Genomic DNA, 25,650 nt, shown 5'->3' with positions numbered 1-25,650 from the left:
GGACCTTAGTGGACCTTGGTAGACCTTAGTGGACCTTGGTAGACCTTGATAGACCTTAGTGGACCTTGGTAGACCTTAGTGGACCTTGGTAGACTTTAGTTGACCTTGGTAGACCTTGGTAGACCTTAGTGGACTTTGGTAGACCTTGGTAGACCTTGGTAGACCTTGGTAGACTTTAGTGGACCTTGGTACACCTTAGTGGACCTTGGTACACCTAAGTGGACCTTGGTACACCTTAGTGGACCTTTCTAGACCTTAGTGGACCTTGGTAGACTTTAGTGGACCTTGATAGACCTTGGTAGACCTTGGTAAACCTTAGTGGACCTTGGTAGACCTTAGTGGACCTTGGTAGACCTTGGTAGACCTTAGTGGACCTTGGTAGACCTTAGTGGACCTTGGTAGACTTTAGTGGACCTTGGTAGACCTTAGTGGACCTTGGTAGACCTTAGTGGACCTTGGTAGACCTTAGTGGACCTTGGTAGACTTAACTGGACCTTGGTAGACCTTATTGGACCTTGGTAGACCTTAGTGGACCTTGGTAGACCTTGGAAGACCTTAGTGGACCTTGGTAGACCTTGGTAGACCTTAGTGGACCTTGGTAGACCTTATTGGACCTTGGTAGAATTTAGTGGACCTTGGAAGACCTTGGTAGACCTTAGTGGAAAGTGGTAAACCTTAGTGGACCTTGGAAGACCTTGGTAGACCTTAGTGGACCTTGGTAGACCTTGGTAGACCTTGGTACACTTTAGTGGACCTTGGTACACCTTAGTGGACCTTTCTAGACCTTAGTGGACCTTGGTAGACTTTAGTGGACCTTGGTAGACCTTGGTAGACCTTGGTAGACCTTGGTAAACCTTAGTGGACCTTGGTAGACCTTAGTGGACCTTGGTAGACCTTGGAAGACCTTAGTGGACCTTGGTAGACCTTAGTGGACCTTGGTAGACTTTAGTGGACCTTGGTAGACTTTAGTGGACCTTGGTAGACCTTAGTGGACCTTGGTAGACCTTAGTGGACCTTGGTAGACTTAACTGGACCTTGGTAGACCTAAGTAGACCATAGTGGACCTTGGTAGACCTTAGTGGACCTTGGTAGACCTTAGTGGACCTTGGTAGACCTTGGTAGACCTTTGTAGACCTTAGTGGACCTTGGTAGACTTTAGTGGACCTTGGTAGACCCTGGTAGACCTTAGTGGACCTTGGTAGACCTTAGTAGACCTTGGTAGACCCTAGTGGACCTTGGTAGACTTTAGTGGACCTTGGTAGACCTTGGTAGACCTTAGTGGACCTTGGTAGACCTTAGTGGACCTTGGTAAACCTTGGTAGACCTTAGTGGACCTTGGTAGACCTTAGTGGACCTTCCTAGACCTTAGTGGACCTTGGTAGACTTTAGTGGACCTTGGTAGACCTTGGTAGACCTTGGTAGACCTTAGTGGACCTTGGTAGACCTTAGTGGACCTTGGTAGACCTTGGTAGACCTTAGTTGACCTTGGTAGAACTTAGTGGACCTTGGTAGACCTTAGTAAACCTTGGTAGACTTTAGTGGACATGGGAGAGCTTACTGGACTTTGGTAGACCTTAGTGAAACTTGGTAGATCTTAGTGGACCTTGGTAGACTTTAGTGGACCTTGGTAGACCTAAGTGGACCTTGGTAGACCTTAGTAGACCTTATTGGACCTTCGTAGACCTTAGTGGACCTTGGTAGACCTTAGTAGACCTTAGTGGACCTTGGTAGACCTTAGTGGACCTTGGTAGACCTTAGTGGACATTGGTAGACTTTAGTGGACCTTGGTAGACCATGGTAGACCTTAGTGGACCTTGGTAGACCTTGGTAGACCTTACTGGACCTTGGTAGACCTTGGTAGACCTTAGAGGACCTTGGTGGACTTTAGTGGACCTTGGTAGACCTTGGTAGACCTTAGTGGACATTGGTAGACCTAAGTGGACCTTGGAAGACGTTGGTAGACCTTTGTGGACCTTGGTAGACCTTAGTGGACCTTGGTAGACCTTGGTAAACCTTAGTGGACCTTGGTAGACCTTAGTGGACCTTGGTAGACTTTAGTGGACCTTGGTACACCTTAGTGGACCTTGGTAGACCTTAGTGGACCTTGGTAGACTTAACTGGACCTTGGTAGACCTTAGTACACCTTGATAGACCTTGATAGACCTTGGTAGACCTTAGTGGACCTTGGTAGACCTAAGTGGACCTTGGTAGACTTTAGTGGACCTTGGTAGACCATGGTAGACCTTAGTGGACCTTGGTAGACCTTAGTGGACCTTGGAAGACGTTGGTAGACCTTTGTGGACCTTGGTAGACCTTAGTGGACCTTGGTAGACCTTAGTGGACCTTGGTAGACCTTGGTAAACCTTAGTGGACCTTGGTAGACCTAATTGGACCTTGGTAGACTTTAGTGGACCTTGGTAGACCTTGGTAGACCTTGGTAGACCTTAGTGGACCATAGTGGACCTTGGTAGACCTTAGTGGACCTTGGTCGACCTTAGGGGACCTTGGTAGACCTTGGTAGACTTTATTGGACCTTGGTAGACCTTAGTGGACCATGGAAGACTCACCAGGACCTTGGTAGACCTTAGTAGACCTTAGTGGACCTTGGTAGACCTTAGTGGACCTTGGTAGACTTAACTGGACCTTGGAAGACCTTAGTGGACCTTGGTAGACCTTAGTGGACCTTGGTAGACCTTGGTAGACCTTGGTAGACCTTACTGGACCTTGGTAGACTTTGGTGGACCTTGGTAGACCTTGGTAGACCTTGGTAGACCTTAGTGGAACTTTGTAGACTTTAGTGGACCTTAGTGGACCTTGGTAGACCTTAGTGGACCTTAGTGGACCTTGGTAGACCTTAGTGGACCTTGGTAGACCTTGGAAGACTTTAGTGGACCTTGTTAGACCTTAGTAGACCATGGTAGACTTACCAGGACCTTGGTAGACCTTAGTAGACCTTAGTGGACCTTGGTAGACCTTAGTGGACCTTGGTAGACTTAACTGGACCTTGGTAGACCTTAGTGGACCTTGGTAGACCTTAGTGGACCTTGGTAGACCTTAGCAGGCCTTGGTAGACCTTGGTAGACCTTGGTAGACCTTACTGGACCTTGGTAGACTTTTGTGGACCTTGATAGACCTTGGTAGACCTTGGTAGACCTTAGTGGAACTTTGTATATTTTAGTGGACCTTAGTGGACATTGGTAGACCTTAGTGGACCCTGTTACACCTTGGTAGACCTTAGTGGACTTTGGCAGACCTTAGTAAACCTTGGTAGACTTTAGTGGACCTTGGTAGACCTTAGTGGACCTTGGTAGACCTTAGTGGACCTTGGTAGACCTTAGCAGGCCTTGGTAGACCTTGGTAGACCTTGGTAGACCTTACTGGACCTTGGTAGACTTTTGTGAACCTTGGTAGACCTTGGTAGACCTTGGTAGACCTTAGTGGAACTTTGTATATTTTAGTGGACCTTAGTGGACCTTGGTAGACCTTAGTGGACCCTGGTACACCTTGGTAGACCTTAGTGGACTTTGGCAGACCTTAGTAAACCTTGGTAGACTTTAGTGGACCTTGGTAGACCTTAGTGGACCTTGGTAGACCTTAGTGGACCTTGGTAGACCTTAGTGGACCTTGGTAGACTTTAGTGGACCTTGGTAGACCTTGGTAGACCTTAGTGGAACTTGGTAGACCTTAGTGGACCTTGGTAGACCTTGGTAGACCTTAGTGGACCTTGGTAGACCTTAGTGGACCTTGGTAGACCTTAGTGGACCTTGGCAGACCTTAGTGGACCGTGGTAGACCTTAGTGGACCTTGGTAGACCTTGGTGGACCTTGGTAGATCTTAGTGGACCTTGGTAGACCTTAGTGGACCTTGGTAGACTTAAGTAGACCTTGGTAGACCTTGGTAGACCTTAGTGGACCTTGGTAGACCTTAGTGGACCTTGGTAGACCTTGGTAGACCTTAGTGGACCTTGGTAGACCTTAGTGGACCTTGGTAGACCTTACTGGACCTTGGTGGACCTTGGTAGACCTTGGTAGACCTTGGTAGACCTTAGTGGAACTTTGTAGACTTTAGTGGACCTTAGTGGACCTTGGTAGACCTTAGTGGACCTTAGTGGACCTTGGTAGACCTTAGTGGACCTTGGTAGACCTTGGAAGACTTTAGTGGACCTTGTTAGACCTTAGTAGACCATGGTAGACTTACCAGGACCTTGGTAGACCTTAGTAGACCTTAGTGGACCTTGGTAGACCTTAGTGGACCTTGGTAGACTTAACTGGACCTTGGTAGACCTTAGTGGACCTTGGTAGACCTTAGTGGACCTTGGTAGACCTTAGCAGGCCTTGGTAGACCTTGGTAGACCTTGGTAGACCTTACTGGACCTTGGTAGACTTTTGTGGACCTTGATAGACCTTGGTAGACCTTGGTAGACCTTAGTGGAACTTTGTATATTTTAGTGGACCTTAGTGGACATTGGTAGACCTTAGTGGACCCTGTTACACCTTGGTAGACCTTAGTGGACTTTGGCAGACCTTAGTAAACCTTGGTAGACTTTAGTGGACCTTGGTAGACCTTAGTGGACCTTGGTAGACCTTAGTGGACCTTGGTAGACCTTAGCAGGCCTTGGTAGACCTTGGTAGACCTTGGTAGACCTTACTGGACCTTGGTAGACTTTTGTGAACCTTGGTAGACCTTGGTAGACCTTGGTAGACCTTAGTGGAACTTTGTATATTTTAGTGGACCTTAGTGGACCTTGGTAGACCTTAGTGGACCCTGGTACACCTTGGTAGACCTTAGTGGACTTTGGCAGACCTTAGTAAACCTTGGTAGACTTTAGTGGACCTTGGTAGACCTTAGTGGACCTTGGTAGACCTTAGTGGACCTTGGTAGACCTTAGTGGACCTTGGTAGACTTTAGTGGACCTTGGTAGACCTTGGTAGACCTTAGTGGAACTTGGTAGACCTTAGTGGACCTTGGTAGACCTTGGTAGACCTTAGTGGACCTTGGTAGACCTTAGTGGACCTTGGTAGACCTTAGTGGACCTTGGCAGACCTTAGTGGACCGTGGTAGACCTTAGTGGACCTTGGTAGACCTTGGTGGACCTTGGTAGATCTTAGTGGACCTTGGTAGACCTTAGTGGACCTTGGTAGACTTAAGTAGACCTTGGTAGACCTTGGTAGACCTTAGTGGACCTTGGTAGACCTTAGTGGACCTTGGTAGACCTTGGTAGACCTTAGTGGACCTTGGTAGACCTTAGTGGACCTTGGTAGACCTTACTGGACCTTGGTAGACTTTAGTGGACCTTGGTAGGCCTTAGTGGACCGTGGTAGACCTTAGTGGACCTTGGTAGACCTTGGTGGACCTTGGTAGATCTTAGTGGACCTTGGTAGACTTTAGTGGACCTTGGAAGACCTTAGTGGACATTGAAAGACTTTAGTGGATCTTGGTAGACCTTAGTGGACCTTGGTAGACTTAACTGGACCTTGGTGGACCTTAGTAAACCTTAGTGGACCTTGGTAGACCTTAGTGGACCTTGGTAGACTTAACTGGAACTTGCTAGACCTTAGTAGACCTTAGTGGACCTTGGTAGACCTTAGTTGACCTTGGTAGACCTTAGTGGACCTTGGTAGACATTGGTAGACCTTAGCGGACCTTGCAATACCTTGGTAGACCTTAGTGGACCTTGGTAGACCTTAGTGGACCTTGGTAGACCTTAGTGGACCTTGGTTGACCTTGGTGGACCTTAGTGGACCTTGGTAGACCTTAGTGTACCTTGGTAGACCTTAGTGGACCTTGGTAGACCTTAGTGGACCTTGGTAGACCTTAGTGGACCTTGGTAGACTTTAGTGAACCTTGGTAGACCTTGGTAGACCTTAGTGGACCTTGGAAGACCTTGGTAGATTTTGGTAGACCTTGGTAGACCTTGGTAGACCTTGGTAGACTTAGTGGACCTTGATACACCTTAGTGGACCTTTCTAGACCTTAGTGGACCTTGGTAGACTTTAGTGGACCTTGGTAGACCTTGGTAGACCTTGGTAAACCTTAGTGGACCTTGGTAGACCTTAGTGGACCTTGGTAGACCTTGGTAGACCTTAGTGGACCTTGGTAGACCTTAGTCGACCTTGGGAGACCTTAGTGGACCTTGGTAGACTTAACTGGACCTTGGTAGACCTTAGTGGACCTTGGTAGACCTTGGTGGACCTTAGTGGATCTTGATAGACTTTAGTGGACCTTGGTAGACCCTGGTAGACCTTAGTGGACCTTGGTAGACCTTAGTAGACCTTGGTAGACCTTAGTGGACCTTGGTAGACCTTGGTAGACCTTGGTAGACCTTAGTGGACCTTGGTAGACCCTAGTGGACCTTGGTAGACTTTAGTGGACCTTGGTAGACCTTGGTAGACCTTAGTGGACCTTGATAGACCTTAGTGTACCTTGGTAAAACTTGGTAGACCTTAGTGGACCTTGGTAGACCTTAGTGGACCTTGGTAGACCTTAGTGGACCTTCCTAGACCTTAGTGGACCTTGGTAGACTTTAGTGGACCATGGTAGACCTTGGTAGACCTTAGAGGACCTTGGTGGACTTTAGTGGACCTTGGTTGATCTTGGTAGACCTTAGTGGACCTTGGTAGACCTAAGTGGACCTCGGTAGACTTTAGTGGACCTTGGTAGACCATGGTGGACCTTGGTAGACCTTAGTGGACCTTGGTAGACCTTGGTAGACCTTTGCGGACCTTGGTAGACCTTAGTGGACCTTGGTAGACCTTAGTGGACCTTGGTAGACTTTAGTGGACCTTGGTAGACAATAGTGGACCTTGGTAGACTTAACTGGACCTTGGTAGACCTTAGTGGACCTTAGTGGACCTTGGTAGACCTTAGTGGACCTTGGTAGACTTAACTGGACCTTGGTAGACCGTAGTGGACCTTGGTAGACCTTGGTAGACCTTAGTGGACCTTGGTAGACCTTAGTGGACCTTGGTAGACCTTAGTGGACGTTGGTAGACTTTAGTGGACCTTGGTAGACCTTAGTGGACCATGGTAGACTTTAGTGGACCTTGGGAGACCTAAGAGGACTTTGGTAGACGTTAGTGGACCTTGGTAGACCTTAGTGGACCTTGGTAGACTTTAGTGGACCTTGGTAGACCTTAGTGGACCTTGGTAGACCTAAGTAGACCTTAGTGGACCTTCGTAGACCTTAGTGGACCTTGGTAGACCTTGGTAGACCTTAGTGGACCTTGGTAGACCTTAGTGGACCTTGGTAGACCTAAGTAGACCTTAGTGGACCTTCGTAGACTTTAGTGGACCTTGGTAGACCTTGGTAGACCTTAGTGGACGTTGGTAGACCTAAGTGGACCTTGGTAGACTTTAGTGGACCTTGGTAGACCTTGCTAGACCTTAGTGGACCTTGGTAGACCTTAGTGGACCTTGGTAGACCTTATTGGACCTTGGTAGACCTTATTGGACCTTGGTAGACCTTAGTGGACCTTGGTAGACCTTAGTGGACCTTGGTAGACTTAACTGGATCTTGGTAGACCTTAGTGGACCTTGGTAGACTTAACTGGACCTTGGTAGACCTTAGTGGACTTTGGCAGACCTTAGTAAACCTTGGTAGACTTTAGTGGACCTTGGAAGACCTTAGTGGACCTTGGTAGACCTTAGTGGACCTTGGTAGACTTTAGTGGACCTTGGTAGACCTTGGTAGACCTTAGTGGAATTTGGTAGACCTTAGTGGACCTTGGTAGACCTTAGTGGACCTTGGTAGACCTTAGTGGACCTTAGTAGACCTTAGTGGACCTTGGCAGACTTTAGTGGACCTTGGTAGGCCTTAGTGGACCTTGGTAGACTGTAGTAGACCTTAGTGGACAGTGGTAGACCTTAGTGGACCTTGGTAGACCTTGGTGGACCTTGGTAGATCTTAGTGGACCTTGGTAGACTTTACTGGACCTTGGTAGACCTTAGTGGACCTTGGTAGACTTAAGTGGATCTGGTAGACCTTAGTGGACCTTGGAAGACTTAATTGAACCTTGGTGGACCTTAGTAGACCTTAGTGGACCTTGGTAGACCTTAGTGGACCTTGGTAGACTTAACTGGACTTTGGTAGACCTTAGTAGACCTTAGTGGACCTTGGTAGACCTTAGTTGACCTTGGTAGACCTTAGTGGACCTTGGTAGACATTGGTAGACCTTAGTGGACCTTGGTAGACTTTATTGGACCTTGCAAGACCTTGGTAGACCTTAGTGGACCTTGGTAGACCTTAGTGGACCTTGGTTGACCTTGGTGGACCTTGGTGGACCTTGGTAGACCTTAGTGGACCTTGGTAGACCTTGGTAGACCTTAGTGGACCTTGGTAGACTTTAGTGGACCTTGGTAGACCTTGGTAGACCTTAGTGGACCTTGGTAGACCTTGGTAGACCTTGGTAGATTTTGGTAGACCTTGGTAGACCTTGGTAGACCTTGGTAGACCTTAGTGGACCTTGGTACACCTTAGTGGACCTTTCTAGACCTTAGTGGATCTTGGTAGACTTTAGTGGACCTTGGTAGACCTTGGTAAACCTTAGTGGACCTTGGTAGACCTTAGTGGACCTTGGTAGACCTTGGTAGACCTTAGTGGACCTTGGTAGACTTTAGTGGACCTTGGTAGACCTTAGTGGACCTTGGTAGACATTAGTGGACCTTGGTAGACTTAACTGGAGCTTGGTAGACCTTAGTACACCTTAGTGGACCTTGGTAGACCTTAGTGGACCTTGGTAGACCTTAGTGGACCTTGGTAGACCTTGGTAGACCTTGGTAGACCTTAGTGGACCTTGGTAGACTTTAGTGGACCTTGGTAGACCCTGGTAGACCTTAGTGGACCTTGGTAGACCTTAGTAGACCTTGGTAGACCTTGGTAGACCTTGGTAGACCTTAGTGGACCTTGGTAGACCTTAGTGGACCTTGGTAGACCTTGGTAGACCTTAGTGGACCTTGGTAGACCCTAGTGGACCTTGGTAGACTTTAGTGGACCTTGGTAGACCTTGGTAGACCTTAGTGGACCTTGGTAGACCTTAGTGGACCTTCCTAGACCTTAGTGGACCTTGGTAGACTTTAGTGGTTTGGTAGACCTTGGTAGACCTTAGTGGACCTTGGTAGACCTTAGTGGACCTTGGTAGACCTTGGTAGACCTTGGTAGACCTTAGTGGACCTTGGTAGACCTTAGTGGACCTTGGTAGACCTTAGTGGACCTTGGTAGACTTTAGTGGAAATGGGAGACCTTACTGGACCTTGGTAGACCTTAGTGGACCTTGGTAGACCTTAGTGGACCTTGGTAGACTTTAGTGGACCTTGGTAGACCTTAGTGGACTTTGGTAGACCTTAGTAGACCTTAGTGGACCTTCGTAGACCTTCGTAGACCTTAGTGGACCTTGGTAGACCTTAGTAGACCTTAGTGGACCTTGGTAAACGTTAGTGGACCTTGGTAGACCTTAGTGGACATTGGTAGACTTTAGTGGACCTTGGTAGACCATGGTAGACCTTAGTGGACCTTGGTAGACCTTACTGGACCTTGGTAGACCTTGGTAGACCTTAGAGGACCTTGGTGGACTTTAGTGGACCTTGGTAGACCTTGGTGGACCTTAGTGGACCTTGGTAGACCTAAGTGGACCTTGGTAGACTTTAGTGGACCTTGGTAGACCATGGTAGACCTTAGTGGACCTTGGTAGACCTTAGTGGACCTTGGTAGACGTTGGTAGACCTTTGTGGACCTTGGTAGACCTTAGTGGACCTTGGTAGACTCAACAGGACCTTGGTAGACCTTAGTGGACCTTGGTAGACCTTAGTGGACCTTGGTAGACTTTAGTGGACCTTGAAAGACCTTGGTAGACCTTAGTGGACCTTGGTAGACCTTAGTGGACCTTAGTGGACCTTGGTAGACCTTGTTAGACCTTAGTGGACCTTGGTGGACCTTGGTAGACCTTAGTGGACCTTGGTAGACCTTAGTGGACCTTGGTAGACTTTAGTGGACCTTGGCAGGCCTTAGTGGACCTTGGTAGACTTTAGTAGACCTTAGTGGACCGTGGTAGACCTAAGTGGACCTTGGTAGACCTTGGTGGACCTTGGTAGATCTTAGTGGACCTTGGTAGACTTTAGTTGACCTTGGTAGACCTTAGTGGACCTTGGTAGACTTAGTGGATCTTGGTAGGCCTTAGTGGACCTTGGTAGACTTAACTGGACCTTGGTGGACCTTAGTAGACCTTAGTGGACCTTGGTAGACCTTAGTGGACCTTGGTAGACTTAACTGGACCTTGGTAGACCTTAGTAGACCTTAGTGGACCTTGGTAGACCTTTGTGGACCTTGGTAGACCTTAGTGGACCTTGGTAGACATTGGTAGACCTTAGTGGACCTTGGTAGACATTGGTAGACCTTAGTGGACCTTGGTAGACTTTAGTGGACCTTAGTGGACCTTGGTAGACCTTAGTGGACCTTGGTAGAACTTTGTAGACCTTAGTGGACCTTGGTAGACCTTAGTGGACCTTGGAAGACTTTAGTGGACCTTGGTGGACCTTGGTACACCTTAGTGGACCTTGGTAGACCTTGGTAGACCTTGGTAGACCTTGGTAGACCTTGGTAGACCTTAGTGGACCTTGGTACACCTTAGTGGACCTTTCTAGACCTTAGTGGACCTTGGTAGACTTTAGTGGACCTTGGTAGACCTTGGTAGACCTTGGTAGACCTTGGTAAACCTTAGTGGACCTTGGTAGACTGTAGTGGACCTTGGTAGACCTTGGTAGACCTTAGTGGACCTTGGTAGACCTTAGTGGACTTTGGTAGACTTTAGTGGACCTTGGTAGACCTTAGTGGACCTTGGTAGACCTTAGTGGACCTTGGTAGACTTAACTGGACCTTGGTAGACCTTAGTAGACCTTAGTGGACCTTGGTAGACCTTAGTGGACCTTGGTAGACCTTAGTGGACCTTGGTAGACTTTAGTGGACCTTGGTAGACCCTGGTAGAACTTAGTGGACCTTGGTAGACCTTAGTAGAACTTGGTAGACCTTGGTAGACCTTGGTAGACGTTAGTGGACCTTGGTAGACCTTGGTAGACCTTGGTAGACCTTAGTGGACCTTGGTAGACCCTAGTGGACCTTGGTAGACTTTAGTAAACCTTGGTAGACCTTGGTAGACCTTACTGGACCTTGGTAGACCTTAGTGTACCTTGGTAAAACTTTGTAGATCTTAGTGGACCTTGGTAGACCTTAGTGGACCTTCCTAGACCTTAGTGGACCTTGGTAGACTTTAGTGGACCTTGGTAGACCTTGGTAGACCTTAGTGGACCTTGATAGACCTTAGTGTACCTTGGTAAAACTTGGTAGACCTTAGTGGACCTTGGTAGACCTTAGTGGACCTTCCTAGACCTTAGTGGACCTTGGTAGACTTTAGTGGACCATGGTAGACCTTGGTAGACCTTAGAGGACCTTGGTGGACTTTAGTGGACCTTGGTTGATCTTGGTAGACCTTAGTGGACCTTGGTAGACCTAAGTGGACCTCGGTAGACTTTAGTGGACCTTGGTAGACCATGGTGGACCTTGGTAGACCTTAGTGGACCTTGGTAGACCTTGGTAGACCTTTGCGGACCTTGGTAGACCTTAGTGGACCTTGGTAGACCTTAGTGGACCTTGGTAGACTTTAGTGGACCTTGGTAGACAATAGTGGACCTTGGTAGACTTAACTGGACCTTGGTAGACCTTAGTGGACCTTAGTGGACCTTGGTAGACCTTAGTGGACCTTGGTAGACTTAACTGGACCTTGGTAGACCGTAGTGGACCTTGGTAGACCTTGGTAGACCTTAGTGGACCTTGGTAGACCTTAGTGGACCTTGGTAGACCTTAGTGGACGTTGGTAGACTTTAGTGGACCTTGGTAGACCTTAGTGGACCATGGTAGACTTTAGTGGACCTTGGGAGACCTAAGAGGACTATGGTAGACCTTAGTGGACCTTAGTAGACCTTAGTGGACCTTGGTAGACTTTAGTGGACCTTGGTAGACCTTAGTGGACCTTGGTAGACCTAAGTAGACCTTAGTGGACCTTCGTAGACCTTAGTGGACCTTGGTAGACCTTGGTAGACCTTAGTGGACCTTGGTAGACCTTAGTGGACCTTGGTAGACCTAAGTAGACCTTAGTGGACCTTTGTAGACTTTAGTGGACCTTGGTAGACCTTGGTAGACCTTAGTGGACGTTGGTAGACCTAAGTGGACCTTGGTAGACTTTAGTGGACCTTGGTAGACCTTGCTAGACCTTAGTGGACCTTGGTAGACCTTAGTGGACCTTGGTAGACCTTATTGGACCTTGGTAGACCTTATTGGACCTTGGTAGACCTTAGTGGACCTTGGTAGACCTTAGTGGACCTTGGTAGACTTAACTGGATCTTGGTAGACCTTAGTGGACCTTGGTAGACTTAACTGGACCTTGGTAGACCTTAGTGGACTTTGGCAGACCTTAGTAAACCTTGGTAGACTTTAGTGGACCTTGGAAGACCTTAGTGGACCTTGGTAGACCTTAGTGGACCTTGGTAGACTTTAGTGGACCTTGGTAGACCTTGGTAGACCTTAGTGGAATTTGGTAGACCTAAGTGGACCTTGGTAGACCTTAGTGGACCTTGGTAGACCTTAGTGGACCTTAGTAGACCTTAGTGGACCTTGGCAGACTTTAGTGGACCTTGGTAGGCCTTAGTGGCTCTTGGTAGACTGTAGTAGACCTTAGTGGACCGTGGTAGACCTTAGTGGACCTTGGTAGACCTTGGTGGACCTTGGTAGATCTTAGTGGACCTTGGTAGACTTTACTGGACCTTGGTAGACCTTAGTGGACCTTGGTAGACTTAAGTGGATCTGGTAGACCTTAGTGGACCTTGGAAGACTTAATTGAACCTTGGTGGACCTTAGTAGACCTTAGTGGACCTTGGTAGACCTTAGTGGACCTTGGTAGACTTAACTGGACTTTGGTAGACCTTAGTAGACCTTAGTGGACCTTGGTAGACCTTAGTTGACCTTGGTAGACCTTAGTGGACCTTGGTAGACATTGGTAGACCTTAGTGGACCTTGGTAGACTTTAGTGGACCTTGCAAGACCTTGGTAGACCTTAGTGGACCTTGGTAGACCTTAGTGGACCTTGGTTGACCTTGGTGGACCTTGGTGGACCTTGGTAGACCTTAGTGGACCTTGGTAGACCTTGGTAGACCTTAGTGGACCTTGGTAGACTTTAGTGGACCTTGGTAGACCTTGGTAGACCTTAGTGGACCTTGGTAGACCTTGGTAGACCTTGGTAGATTTTGGTAGACCTTGGTAGACCTTGGTAGACCTTAGTGGACCATGGTACACCTTAGTGGACCTTTCTAGACCTTAGTGGATCTTGGTAGACTTTAGTGGACCTTGGTAGACCTTGGTAAACCTTAGTGGACCTTGGTAGACCTTAGTGGACCTTGGTAGACCTTGGTAGACCTTAGTGGACCTTGGTAGACTTTAGTGGACCTTGGTAGACCTTAGTGGACCTTGGTAGACATTAGTGGACCTTGGTAGACTTAACTGGAGCTTGGTAGACCTTAGTACACCTTAGTGGACCTTGGTAGACCTTAGTGGACCTTGGTAGACCTTGGTAGACCTTGGTAGACCTTGGTAGACCTTAGTGGACCTTGGTAGACTTTAGTGGAAATGGGAGACCTTACTGGACCTTGGTAGACCTTAGTGGACCTTGGTAGACCTTAGTGGACCTTGGTAGACTTTAGTGGACCTTGGTAGACCTTAGTGGACTTTGGTAGACCTTAGTAGACCTTAGTGGACCTTCGTAGACCTTCGTAGACCTTAGTGGACCTTGGTAGACCTTAGTAGACCTTAGTGGACCTTGGTAGACGTTAGTGGACCTTGGTAGACTTTAGTAGACCTTAGTGGACCGTGGTAGACCTAAGTGGACCTTGGTAGACCTTGGTAGATCTTAGTGGACCTTGGTAGACTTTAGTTGACCTTGGTAGACCTTACTGGACCTTGGTAGACCTTAGTGGACCTTGGTAGACCTTAGTGGACCTTGGTAGACTTTAGTGGACCTTGGTAGACCTTAGTGGACTTTGGTAGACCTTAGTAGACCTTAGTGGACCTTCGTAGACCTTCGTAGACCTTAGTGGACCTTGGTAGACCTTAGTAGACCTTAGTGGACCTTGGTAGACTTTAGTGGACCTTGAAAGACCTTGGTAGACCTTGGTAGACCTTAGTGGACCTTGGTAGACCTTAGTGGACCTTAGTGGACCTTGGTAGACCTTGTTAGACCTTCTTGGACCTTGGTGGACCTTGGTAGACCTTAGTGGACCTTGGTAGACCTTAGTGGACCTTGGTAGACTTTAGTGGACCTTGGCAGGCCTTAGTGGACCTTGGTAGACTTTAGTAGACCTTAGTGGACCGTGGTAGACCTAAGTGGACCTTGGTAGACCTTGGTGGACCTTGGTAGATCTTAGTGGACCTTGGTAGACTTTAGTTGACCTTGGTAGACCTTAGTGGACCTTGGTAGACTTAGTGGATCTTGGTAGGCCTTAGTGGACCTTGGTAGACTTAACTGGACCTTGGTGGACCTTAGTAGACCTTAGTGGACCTTGGTAGACCTTAGTGGACCTTGGTAGACTTAACTGGACCTTGGTAGACCTTAGTAGACCTTAGTGGACCTTGGTAGACCTTTGTGGACCTTGGTAGACCTTAGTGGACCTTGGTAGACATTGGTAGACCTTAGTGGACCTTGGTAGACTTTAGTGGACCTTGCAAGACCTTGGTAGACCTTGGTGGACCTTAGTGGACCTTGGTAGACCTTAGTGGACCTTGGTAGACCTTTGTAGACCTTAGTGGACCTTGGTAGACCTTAGTGGACCTTGGAAGACTTTAGTGGACCTTGGTAGACCTTGGTACACCTTAGTGGACCTTGGTAGACCTTGGTAGACCTTGGTAGACCTTGGTAGACCTTGGTAGACCTTAGTGGACCTTGGTACACCTTAGTGGACCTTTCTAGACCTTAGTGGACCTTGGTAGACTTTATTGGACCTTGGTAGACCTTGGTAGACCTTGGTAAACCTTAGTGGACCTTGGTAGACCGTAGTGGACCTTGGTAGACCTTGGTAGACCTTAGTGGACCTTGGTAGACCTTAGTGGACTTTGGTAGACTTTAGTGGACCTTGGTAGACCTTAGTGGACCTTGGTAGACCTTAGTGGACCTTGGTAGACTTAACTGGACCTTGGTAGACCTTAGTAGACCTTAGTGGACCTTGGTAGACCTTAGTGGACCTTGGTAGACCTTAGTGGACCTTGGTAGACTTTAGTGGACCTTGGTAGACCCTGGTAGAACTTAGTGGACCTTGGTAGACCTTAGTAGAACTTGGTAGACCTTGGTAGACCTTGGTAGACGTTAGTGGACCTTGGTAGACCTTGGTAGACCTTGGTAGACCTTAGTGGACCTTGGTAGACCCTAGTGGACCTTGGTAGACTTTAGTGGACCTTGGTAGACCTTGGTAGACCTTACTGGACCTTGGTAGACCTTAGTGTACCTTGGTAAAACTTTGTAGATCTTAGTGGACCTTGGTAGACCTTAGTGGACCTTCCTAGACCTTAGTGGACCTTGGTAGACTTTAGTGGACCTTGGTAGACCTTGGTAGACCTTAGTGGACCTTGGTAGACCTTAGTGGACCTTGGTAGACCTTGGTAGACCTTAGTTGACCTTGGTAGACCTTATTGGACCTTGGTAGACTTTAGTGGACATGGGAGACCTTACTGGACCTTGGTAGACCTTAGTGGACCTTGGTAGACCTTAGTGGACCTTGGTAGACTTTAGTGGACCTTGGTAGACCTTAGTGGACCTTGGTAGACCTTAGTAGACCTTAGTGGACCTTCGTAGACCATAGTGGACCTTGGTAGACCTTAGTAGACCTTAGTGGACCTTGGTAGACCTTAGTGGACCTTGGTAGACCTTAGTGGACATTGGAAGACTTTAGTGGACCTTGGTAGACCATGGTAGACCTTAGTGGACCTTGGCAGACCTTACTGGACCTTGGTAGACCATGGTAGACCTTAGTGGACCTTGGTGGACTTTAGTGGACCTTGGTAGACCTTGGTAGACCTTAGTGGACCTTGGTAGACCTAAGTGGACCTTGGTAGACTTTAGTGGACCTTGGTAGACCATGGTAGACCTTAGTGGACCTTGGTAGACCTTAGTGGACCTTGGTACACGTTGGTAGACCTTTGTGGACCTTGGTAGACCTTAGTGGACCTTGGTAGACCTTAGTGAACCTTGGTAGACCTTAGTGGACCTTGGTAGACCTTGGTAGACCTTAGTGGACCTTGGTAGACCTTAGTGGACCTTGGTAGACTTTAGTGGACCTTGGAAGACCTTGGTAGACCTTGGTAAACCTTAGTGGACCTTGGTAGACCTTAGTGGACCTTGGTAGACCTTGGTAGACCTTAGTGAACCTTGGTAGACCTTGGTGGACCTTGGTAGACTTTATTGGACCTTGGTAGACCTTAGTGGACCTTGGTAGACCTTAGTGGACCTTGGTAGACCTTTGTGGACCTTGGTAGACCTTGGTAGACCTTAGTGGACCTTGGTAGACTTTAGTAGACCTTGGTAGACATTGGTAGACCTTGGTAGACCTTGGTAGACCTTAGTGGACCTTGGTAGACTTTAGTAGACCTTGGTAGACCTTGCTAGAACTTATTGGACCTTGGTAGACTTTAGTGGACATGGGAGACCTTACTGGACCTTGGTAGAACTTAGTGGACCTTGGTGGACCTTAGTGGACCTTGGTAGACTTTAGTGGACCTTGGTAGACCTTAGTGGACCTTGGTAGACCTTAGTAGATCTTAGTGGACCTTCGTAGACCATAGTGGACCTTGGTAGACCTTAGTAGACCTTAGTGGACCTTGGTAGACCTTGGTAGACCTTAGTGGACCTTGGTAGACCTTAGTGGACATTGGAAGACTTTAGTGGACCTTGGTAGACCATGGTAGACCTTAGTGGACCTTGGCAGACCTTACTGGACCTTGGTAGACCATGGTAGACCTTAGTGGACCTTGGTGGACTTTAGTGGACCTTGGTAGACCTTGGTAGACCTTAGTGGACCTTGGTAGACCTAAGTGGACCTTGGTAGACTTTAGTGGACCTTGGTAGACCATGGTAGACCTTAGTGGACCTTGGTAGACCTTAGTGGACCTTGGTACACGTTGGTAGACCTTTGTGGACCTTGCTAGACCTTAGTGGACCTTGGTAGACCTTAGTGGACCTTGGTAGACCTTAGTGGACCTTGGTAGACCTTGGTAGACCTTAGTGGACCTTGGTAGACCTTAGTGGACCTTGGTAGACTTTAGTGGACCTTGGAAGACCTTTGTAGACCTTAGTGGACCTTGGTAGACCTTAGTGGACCTTGGTAAACCTTAGTGGACCTTGGTAGACCTTAGTGGACCTTGGTAGACCTTGGTAGACCTTGGTAGACCTTAGTGGACCTTGGTAGACCTTAGTGGACCTTGGTAGACTTTAGTGGACCTTGGTAGACCTTAGTGGACCTTGGTAGACCTTAGTGGACCTTGGTAGACCTTAGTGGACCTTGGTAGACCTTAGTGGACCTTGGTAGACCTTGGTAGACCTTAGTGGACCTTGGTAGACTTTAGTAGACCTTGGTAGACATTGGTAGACCTTGGTAGACCTTGGTAGACCTTAGTGGACCTTGGTAGACTTTAGTAGACCTTGGTAGACATTGGTAGACCTTAGTGGACCTTGGTAGACCTTAGTAGACCTTGGTAGACCTTGGTAGACCTTAGTGGACCTTGGTAGACCTTAGTGGACCTTGGTAGACCTTGTTAGACCTTAGTTGACCTTGGTAGACCCTAGTGGACCTTGGTAGACTTTAGTGGAACTTGGTAGACCTTGGTAGACCTTAGTGGACCTTGGTAGACCTTAGTGGACCTTGGTAGACCTTGGTAGACCTCAGTGGACCTTGGTAGACTTTAGTGGACCTTGGTAGACCTTAGTGGACCTTGGTAGACTTTAGTTGACATGGGAGACCTTACTGGACCTTGGTAGACCTTAGTGGACCTTGGAAGACCTTAGTGGACCTTGGTAGACTTTAGTGGACCTTGGTAGACCTTAGTGGACCTTGGTAGACCTTAGTAGACCTTTGTGGACCTTCGTAGACCTTCGTAGACCTAAGTGGACCTTGGTAGACCTTAGTAGACCTTAGTGGACCTTGGTAGACGTTATTGGACCTTGGTACACCTTAGTGGACATTGGTAGACTTTAGTGGACCTTGGTAGACCATGGTAGACCTTAGTGGACCTTGGTAGACCTTACTGGACCTTGGTAGAACTTGGTAGACCTTAGAGGACCTTGGTGGACTTTAGTGGACCTTGGTAGACCTTGGTAGACCTTAGTGGACCTTGGTAGACCTAAGTGGACCTTGGTAGACTTTAGTGGACCTTGATAGACCATGGTAGACCTTAGTGGACCTTGGTAGACCTTAGTGGACCTTGGTTATACGTTGGTAGACCTTTGTGGACCTTGGTAGACCTTAGTGGACCTTGGTAGACTTAACAGGACCTTGGTAGACCTTAGTGGACTTTGGCAGACCTTAGTAAACCTTGGTAGACTTTAGTGGACCTTGGTAGACCTTAGTGGACCTTGGTAGACCTTAGTGGACCTTGGTAGACTTTAGTGGACCTTGGTAGACCTTGGTAGACCTTAGTGGACCTTGGTAGACCTTAGTGGACCTTGGTAGACCTTGTTAGACCTTAGTGGACCTTGGTGGACCTTGGTAGACCTTAGTGGACCATGGTAGACCTTAGTGGACCTTGGTAGACTTTAGTGGACCTTGGCAGGCCTTAGTGGACCTTGTTAGAATTTAGTAGACCTTAGTGGACCGTGGTAGACCTAAGTGGACCTTGGTAGACCTTAGTGGACCTTGGTAGATCTTAGTGGACCTTGGTAGACTTTAGTGGACCTTGGTAGACCTTAGTGGACCTTGGTAGACTTAGTGGATCTTGGTAGACCTTAGTGGACCTTGGTAGACTTAACTGGACCTTGGTGGACCTTAGTAGACCTTAGTGGACCTTTGTAGACCTTAGTGGACCTTGGTAGACTTAACTGGACCTTGGTAGACCTTAGTAGACCTTAGTGGACCTTGGTAAACCTTAGTGGACCTTGGTAGACCTTAGTGGACCTTGGTAGACATTGGTAGACCTTAGTGGACCTTGGTAGACTTTAGTGGACCTTGCAAGACCTTTGTAGACCTTAGTGGACCTTGGTAGACCTTAGTGGACCTTGGAAGACTTTAGTGGACCTTGGTAGACTTAACTGGACCTTGGTAGACCTTAGTAGACCTTAGTGGACCTTGGTAAACCTTAGTGGACCTTGGTAGACCTTAGTGGACCTTGGTAGACATTGGTAGACCTTAGTGGACCTTGGTAGACTTTAGTGGACCTTGCAAGACCTTTGTAGACCTTAGTGGACCTTGGTAGACCTTAGTGGACCTTGGTAAACCTTAGTGGACCTTGGTAGACCTTAGTGGACCTTGGTAGACCTTAGTGGACCGTGGTAGACCTTTGTAGACCTTAGTGGACCTTGGTAGACCTTAGTGGACCTTGGAAGACTTTAGTGGACCTTGGTACACCTTAGTGGACCTTTCTAGACCTTAGTGGACCTTGGTAGACTTTAGTGGACCTTGGTAGACCTTGGTAAACCTTAGTTGACCTTGGTAGACCGTAGTGGACCTTGGTAGACCGTAGTGGACCTTGGTAGACCTTGGTAGACCTTAGTGGACCTTGGTAGACCTTAGTGGACTTTGGTAGACTTTAGTGGACCTTGGTAGACCTTAGTGGACCTTGGTAGACCTTAGTGGACCTTGGTAGACTTAACTGGACCTTGGTAGACCTTAGTAGACCTTAGTGGACCTTGGTAGACCTTAGTGGACCTTGGTAGACCTTAGTGGACCTTGGTAGACTTTATTGGACCTTGGTAGACCCTGGTAGACCTTAGTGGACCTTGGTAGACCTTAGTAGAACTTGGTAGACCTTGGTAGACCTTGGTAGACCTTAGTGGACCTTGGTAGACGTTAGTGGACCTTGGTAGACCTTGGTAGACCTTGGTAGACCTTAGTGGAGCTTGGTAGACCCTAGTGAACCTTGGTAGACTTTAGTGGACCTTGGTAGACCTTGGTAGACCTTAGTGGACCTTGGTAGACCTTAGTGTACCTTGGTAAAACTTAGTAGATCTTAGTGGACCTTGGTAGACCTTAGTGGACCTTCCTAGACCTTAGTGGACCTTGGTAGACTTTAGTAGACCTTGGTAGACCTTGGTAGACCTTAGTGGACCTTGGTAGACCTTAGTGAACCTTGGTAGACTTTAGTGGACATGGGAGACCTTACTGGACCTTGGTAGACCTTAGTGGACCTTGGAAGACCTTAGTGGACCTTGGCAGACTTAAGTGGACCTTGGTAGACCTTAGTGGACCTTGGTAGACCTTAGTAGACCTAAGTGGACCTTCGTAGACCATAGTGGACCTTGGTAGACCTTAGTAGACTTTAGTGGACCTTGGTAGACCTTGGTAGACCTTAGTGGACCTTGATAGACTTTAGTGGACATGGGAGAACTTACTGGACCTTGGTAGACCTTAGTGGACCTTGGTAGACCTTAGTGGACCTTGGTAGACTTTAGTGGACCTTGGTAGACCTTAGTGGACCTTGGTAGACCTTAGTAGACCTTAGTGGACCTTCGTAGACCATAGTGGACCTTGGTAGACCTTAGTAGACCTTAGTGGACCTTGGTAGACCTTAGTGGACCTTGGTAGACCTTAGTGGACATTGGTAGACTTTAGTGGAACTTGGTAGACCATGGTAGACCTTAGTGGACCTTGGTAGACCTTACTGGACCTTGGTAGACCTTGGTAGACCTTAGTGGACCTTGGTGGACTTTAGTGGACCTTGGTAGACCTTGGTAGACCTTAGTGGACCTTGGAAGACCTAAGTGGACCTTGGTAGACTTTAGTGGACCTTGGTAGACATTGGTAGACCTTAGTGGACCTTGGTAGACTTTAGTGGACCTTGCAAGACCTTTGTAGACCTTAGTGGACCTTGGTAGACCTTAGTGGACCTTGGAAGACTTTAGTGGACCTTGGTAGACTTAACTGGACCTTGGTATACCTTAGTAGACCTTAGTGGACCTTGGTAAACCTTAGTGGACCTTGGTAGACCTTAGTGGACCTTGGTAGACATTGGTAGACCTTAGTGGACCTTGGTAGACTTTAGTGGACCTTGCAAGACCTTTGTAGACCTTAGTGGACCTTGGTAGACCTTAGTGGACCTTGGTAAACCTTAGTGGACCTTGGTAGACCTTAGTGGACCTTGATAGACATTGGTAGACCTTAGTGGACCTTGGTAGACCTTAGTGGACCGTGGTAGACCTTAGTGGACCGTGGTAGACCTTTGTAGACCTTAGTGGACCTTGGTAGACCTTAGTGGACCTTGGAAGACTTTAGTGGACCTTGGTACACCTTAGTGGACCTTGGTAGACCTTAGTGGACCTTGGTAGACTTTAGTGGACCTTGGTAGACCTTGGTAAACCTTAGTTGACCTTGGTAGACCGTAGTGGACCTTGGTAGACCTTGGTAGACCTTAGTGGACCTTGGTAGACCTTAGTGGACTTTGGTAGACTTTAGTGGACCTTGGTAGACCTTAGTGGACCTTGGTAGACCTTAGTGGACCTTGGTAGACTTAACTGGACCTTGGTAGACCTTAGTAGACCTTAGTGGACCTTGGTAGACCTTAGTGGACCTTGGTAGACCTTAGTGGACCTTGGTAGACTTTATTGGACCTTGGTAGACCCTGGTAGACCTTAGTGGACCTTGGTAGACCTTAGTAGAACTTGGTAGACCTTGGTAGACCTTAGTGGACCTTGGTAGACGTTAGTGGACCTTGGTAGACCTTGGTAGACCTTGGTAGACCTTAGTGGAGCTTGGTAGACCCTAGTGAACCTTGGTAGACTTTAGTGGACCTTGGTAGACCTTGGTAGACCTTAGTGGACCTTGGTAGACCTTAGTGTACCTTGGTAAAACTTAGTAGATCTTAGTGGACCTTGGTAGACCTTAGTGGACCTTCCTAGACCTTAGTGGACCTTGGTAGACTTTAGTAGACCTTGGTAGACCTTGGTAGACCTTAGTGGACCTTGGTAGACCTTAGTGAACCTTGGTAGACTTTAGTGGACATGGGAGACCTTACTGGACCTTGGTAGACCTTAGTGGACCTTGGTAGACCTTAGTGGACCTTGGCAGACTTAAGTGGACCTTGGTAGACCTTAGTGGACCTTGGTAGACCTTAGTAGACCTAAGTGGACCTTCGTAGACCATAGTGGACCTTGGTAGACCTTAGTAGACTTTAGTGGACCTTGGTAGACCTTGGTAGACCTTAGTGGACCTTGATAGACTTTAGTGGACATGGGAGACCTTACTGGACCTTGGTAGACCTTAGTGGACCTTGGTAGACCTTAGTGGACCTTGGTAGACTTTAGTGGACCTTGGTAGACCTTAGTGGACCTTGGTAGACCTTAGTAGACCTTAGTGGACCTTCGTAGACCATAGTGGACCTTGGTAGACCTTAGTAGACCTTAGTGGACCTTGGTAGACCTTAGTGGACCTTGGTAGACCTTAGTGGACATTGGTAGACTTTAGTGGAACTTGGTAGACCATGGTAGACCTTAGTGGACCTTGGTAGACCTTACTGGACCTTGGTAGACCTTGGTAGACCTTAGTGGACCTTGGTGGACTTTAGTGGACCTTGGTAGACCTTGGTAGACCTTAGTGGACCTTGGAAGACCTAAGTGGACCTTGGTAGACTTTAGTGGACCTTGGTAGACCATGGTAGACCTTAGTGGACCTTTTTAGACCTTAGTGGACCTTGGTACACGTTGGTAGACCTTTGTGGACCTTGGTAGACCTTAGTGGACCTTGGTAGACCTTAGTGGACCTTGGTAGACTTTAGTGGACCTTGGTAGACCTTGGTAGACCTTGGTAAACCTTAGTGGACCTTGGTAGACCTTAGTGGACCTTGGTAGACCTTGGTAGACCTTAGTGGACCTTGGTAGACCTTAGTGGACCTTGGTAGACTTTAGTGGACCTTGGTAGACCTAAGTGGACCTTGGTAGACCTTAGTGGACCTTGGTAGACTTAACTGGACCTTGGTAGACCTTGGTAGACCTTAGTGGACCTTGGTAGACCTTAGTGGACCTTGGTAGACCTTAGTGGACCTTGGTAGACCTTAGTGGACCTTGGTAGACCTTGGTAGACCTTGGTAGACCTTAGTGGACCTTGGTAGACTTTAGTCGACCTTGGTAGACCATGGTAGACCTTAGTGGACCTTGGTAGACCTTAGTAGACCTTGGTAGACCTTGGTAGACCTTGGTAGACCTTGGTAGACCTTGGTAGACCTTAGTGGACCTTGGTAGACCTTAGTGGACCTTGGTAGACCTTGTTAGACCTTAGTGGACCTTGGTAGACCTTAGTGGACATTGGTAGACTTTAGTGGACCTTGGTAGACCATGGTAGACCTTAGTGGACCTTGGTAGACCTTAATGGACCTTGGTAGACCTTGGTAGACCTTAGTGGACCTTGGTGGACTTTAGTGGACATTGGTAGACCTTGGTAGACCTTAGTGGACCTTGGAAGACCTAAGTGGACCTTGGTAGACTTTAGTGGACCTTGGTAGACCATGGTAGACCTTAGTGGACCTTTTTAGACCTTAGTGGACCTTGGTACACGTTGGTAGACCTTTAAGGACCTTGGTAGACCTTAGTGGACCTTGGTAGACCTTAGTGGACCTTGGTAGACCTTAGTGGACCTTGGTAGACCTTGGTAGACCTTAGTGGACCTTGGTAGACCTTAGTGGACCTTGGTAGACTTTAGTGGACCTTGGTAGACCTTGGTAGACCTTGGTAAACCTTAGTGGACCTTGGTAGACCTTAGTGGACCTTGGTAGACCTTGGTAGACCTTAGTGGACCTTGGTAGACCTTAGTGGACTTTGGTAGACTTTAGTGGACCTAGGTAGACCTTAGTGGACCTTGGTAGAACTTAGTGGACCTTGGTAGACTTAACTGGACCTTGGTAGAACTTAGTAGACCTTAGTGGACCTTGGTAGACCTTAGTGGACCTTGGTAGACCTTAGTGGACCTTAGTAGACCTTAGTGGACCTTGGTAGACCTTGGTAGACCTTGGTAGACCTTGGTAGACCTTACTGGACCTTGGTAGACTTGAGTGGACCTTGGTAGACCATGGTAGACCTTAGTGGACCTTGGTAGACCTTGGTAGACCTTGGTAGACCTTGGTAGACCTTAGTGGACCTTGGTAGACCTTAGTGTACCTTGGTAAAACTTGGTAGACCTTAGTGGACCTTGGTAGACCTTAGTGGACCTTGGTAGACTTTAGTGGACCTTGTTAGACCTTGGTAGACCTTAGTGGACCTTGGTAGACCTTAGTGGACCTTGGTAGACCTTAGTGGACCTTGGTAGACCTTAGTGGACCTTGGTAGACCTTGGTAGACCTCAGTGGACCTTGGTAGACCTTGGTGGACCTTGGTAGACCTTAGTGGACCTTGGTAGACTTTAGTGGACATGGGAGACCTTACTGGACCTTGGTAGACCTTAGTGGACCTTGGTAGACCTTAGTGGACCTTGGTAGACTTTAGTGGACCTTGGTAGACCTTAGTGGACCTTGGCAGACCTTAGTAGAGCTTTGTGGACCTTCGTAGACCTTCGTAGACCTTAGTGGACCTTGGTAGACCTTAGTAGACCTTAGTGGACCTTGGTAGACGTTAGTGGACCTTGGTAGACCTTAGTGGACATGGGTAGACTTTAGTGGACCTTGGTAGACCATGGTAGACCTTAGTGGACCTTGGTAGACCTTACTGGACCTTGGTAGACCTTGGTAGACCTTAGAGGACCTTGGTGGACTTTAGTGGACCTTGGTAGACCTTGGTAGACCTTAGTGGACCTTGGTAGACCTAATTGGACCTTGGTAGACTTTAGTGGACCTTGGTAGACCTTAGTGGACCTTGGTAGACGTTGGTAGACCTTTGTGGACCTTGGAATACCTTAGTGGACCTTGGTAGACTTAATAGGACCTTGGTAGACCTTAGTGGACTTTGGCAGACCTTAGTAAACCTTGGTAGACTTCAGTGGACCTTGGTAGACCTTAGTGGACCTTGGTAGACCTTAGTGGACCTTGGAAGACCTTAGTGGACCTTGGTAGACTTTAGTGGACCTTTGTAGACCTTGGTAGACCTTAGTGGACTTTGGTAGACCTTAGTGGACCTTGGTGGACCTTGGTAGACCTTAGTGGACCTTGGTAGACCTTAGTGGACCTTGGTAGACTTTGGTGGACCTTGGTAGGCCTTAGTGGACCTTGGTAGACTTTAGTAGACCTTAGTGGACCGTGGTAGACCTTAGTGGACCTTGGTAGACCTTGGTGGACCTTGGTAGATCTTAGTGGACCTTGGTAGACTTTAGTGGACCTTGGTAGACCTTTGTGGATCTTGGTAGACTTAGTGGATCTTGGTATACCTTAGTGGACCTTGGTAGACTTAACTGGACCTTGGTGGACCTTAGTAGACCTTAGTGGACCTTGGTAGACCTTAG

Source organism: Trichomycterus rosablanca, chromosome 1 (genome assembly GCF_030014385.1).
Source record: "Trichomycterus rosablanca isolate fTriRos1 chromosome 1, fTriRos1.hap1, whole genome shotgun sequence".
NCBI lineage: Eukaryota > Metazoa > Chordata > Actinopteri > Siluriformes > Trichomycteridae > Trichomycterus > Trichomycterus rosablanca.
The sequence above is the reverse complement of the archived record's forward strand: the minus strand, read 5'-3'. Positions refer to the sequence as shown.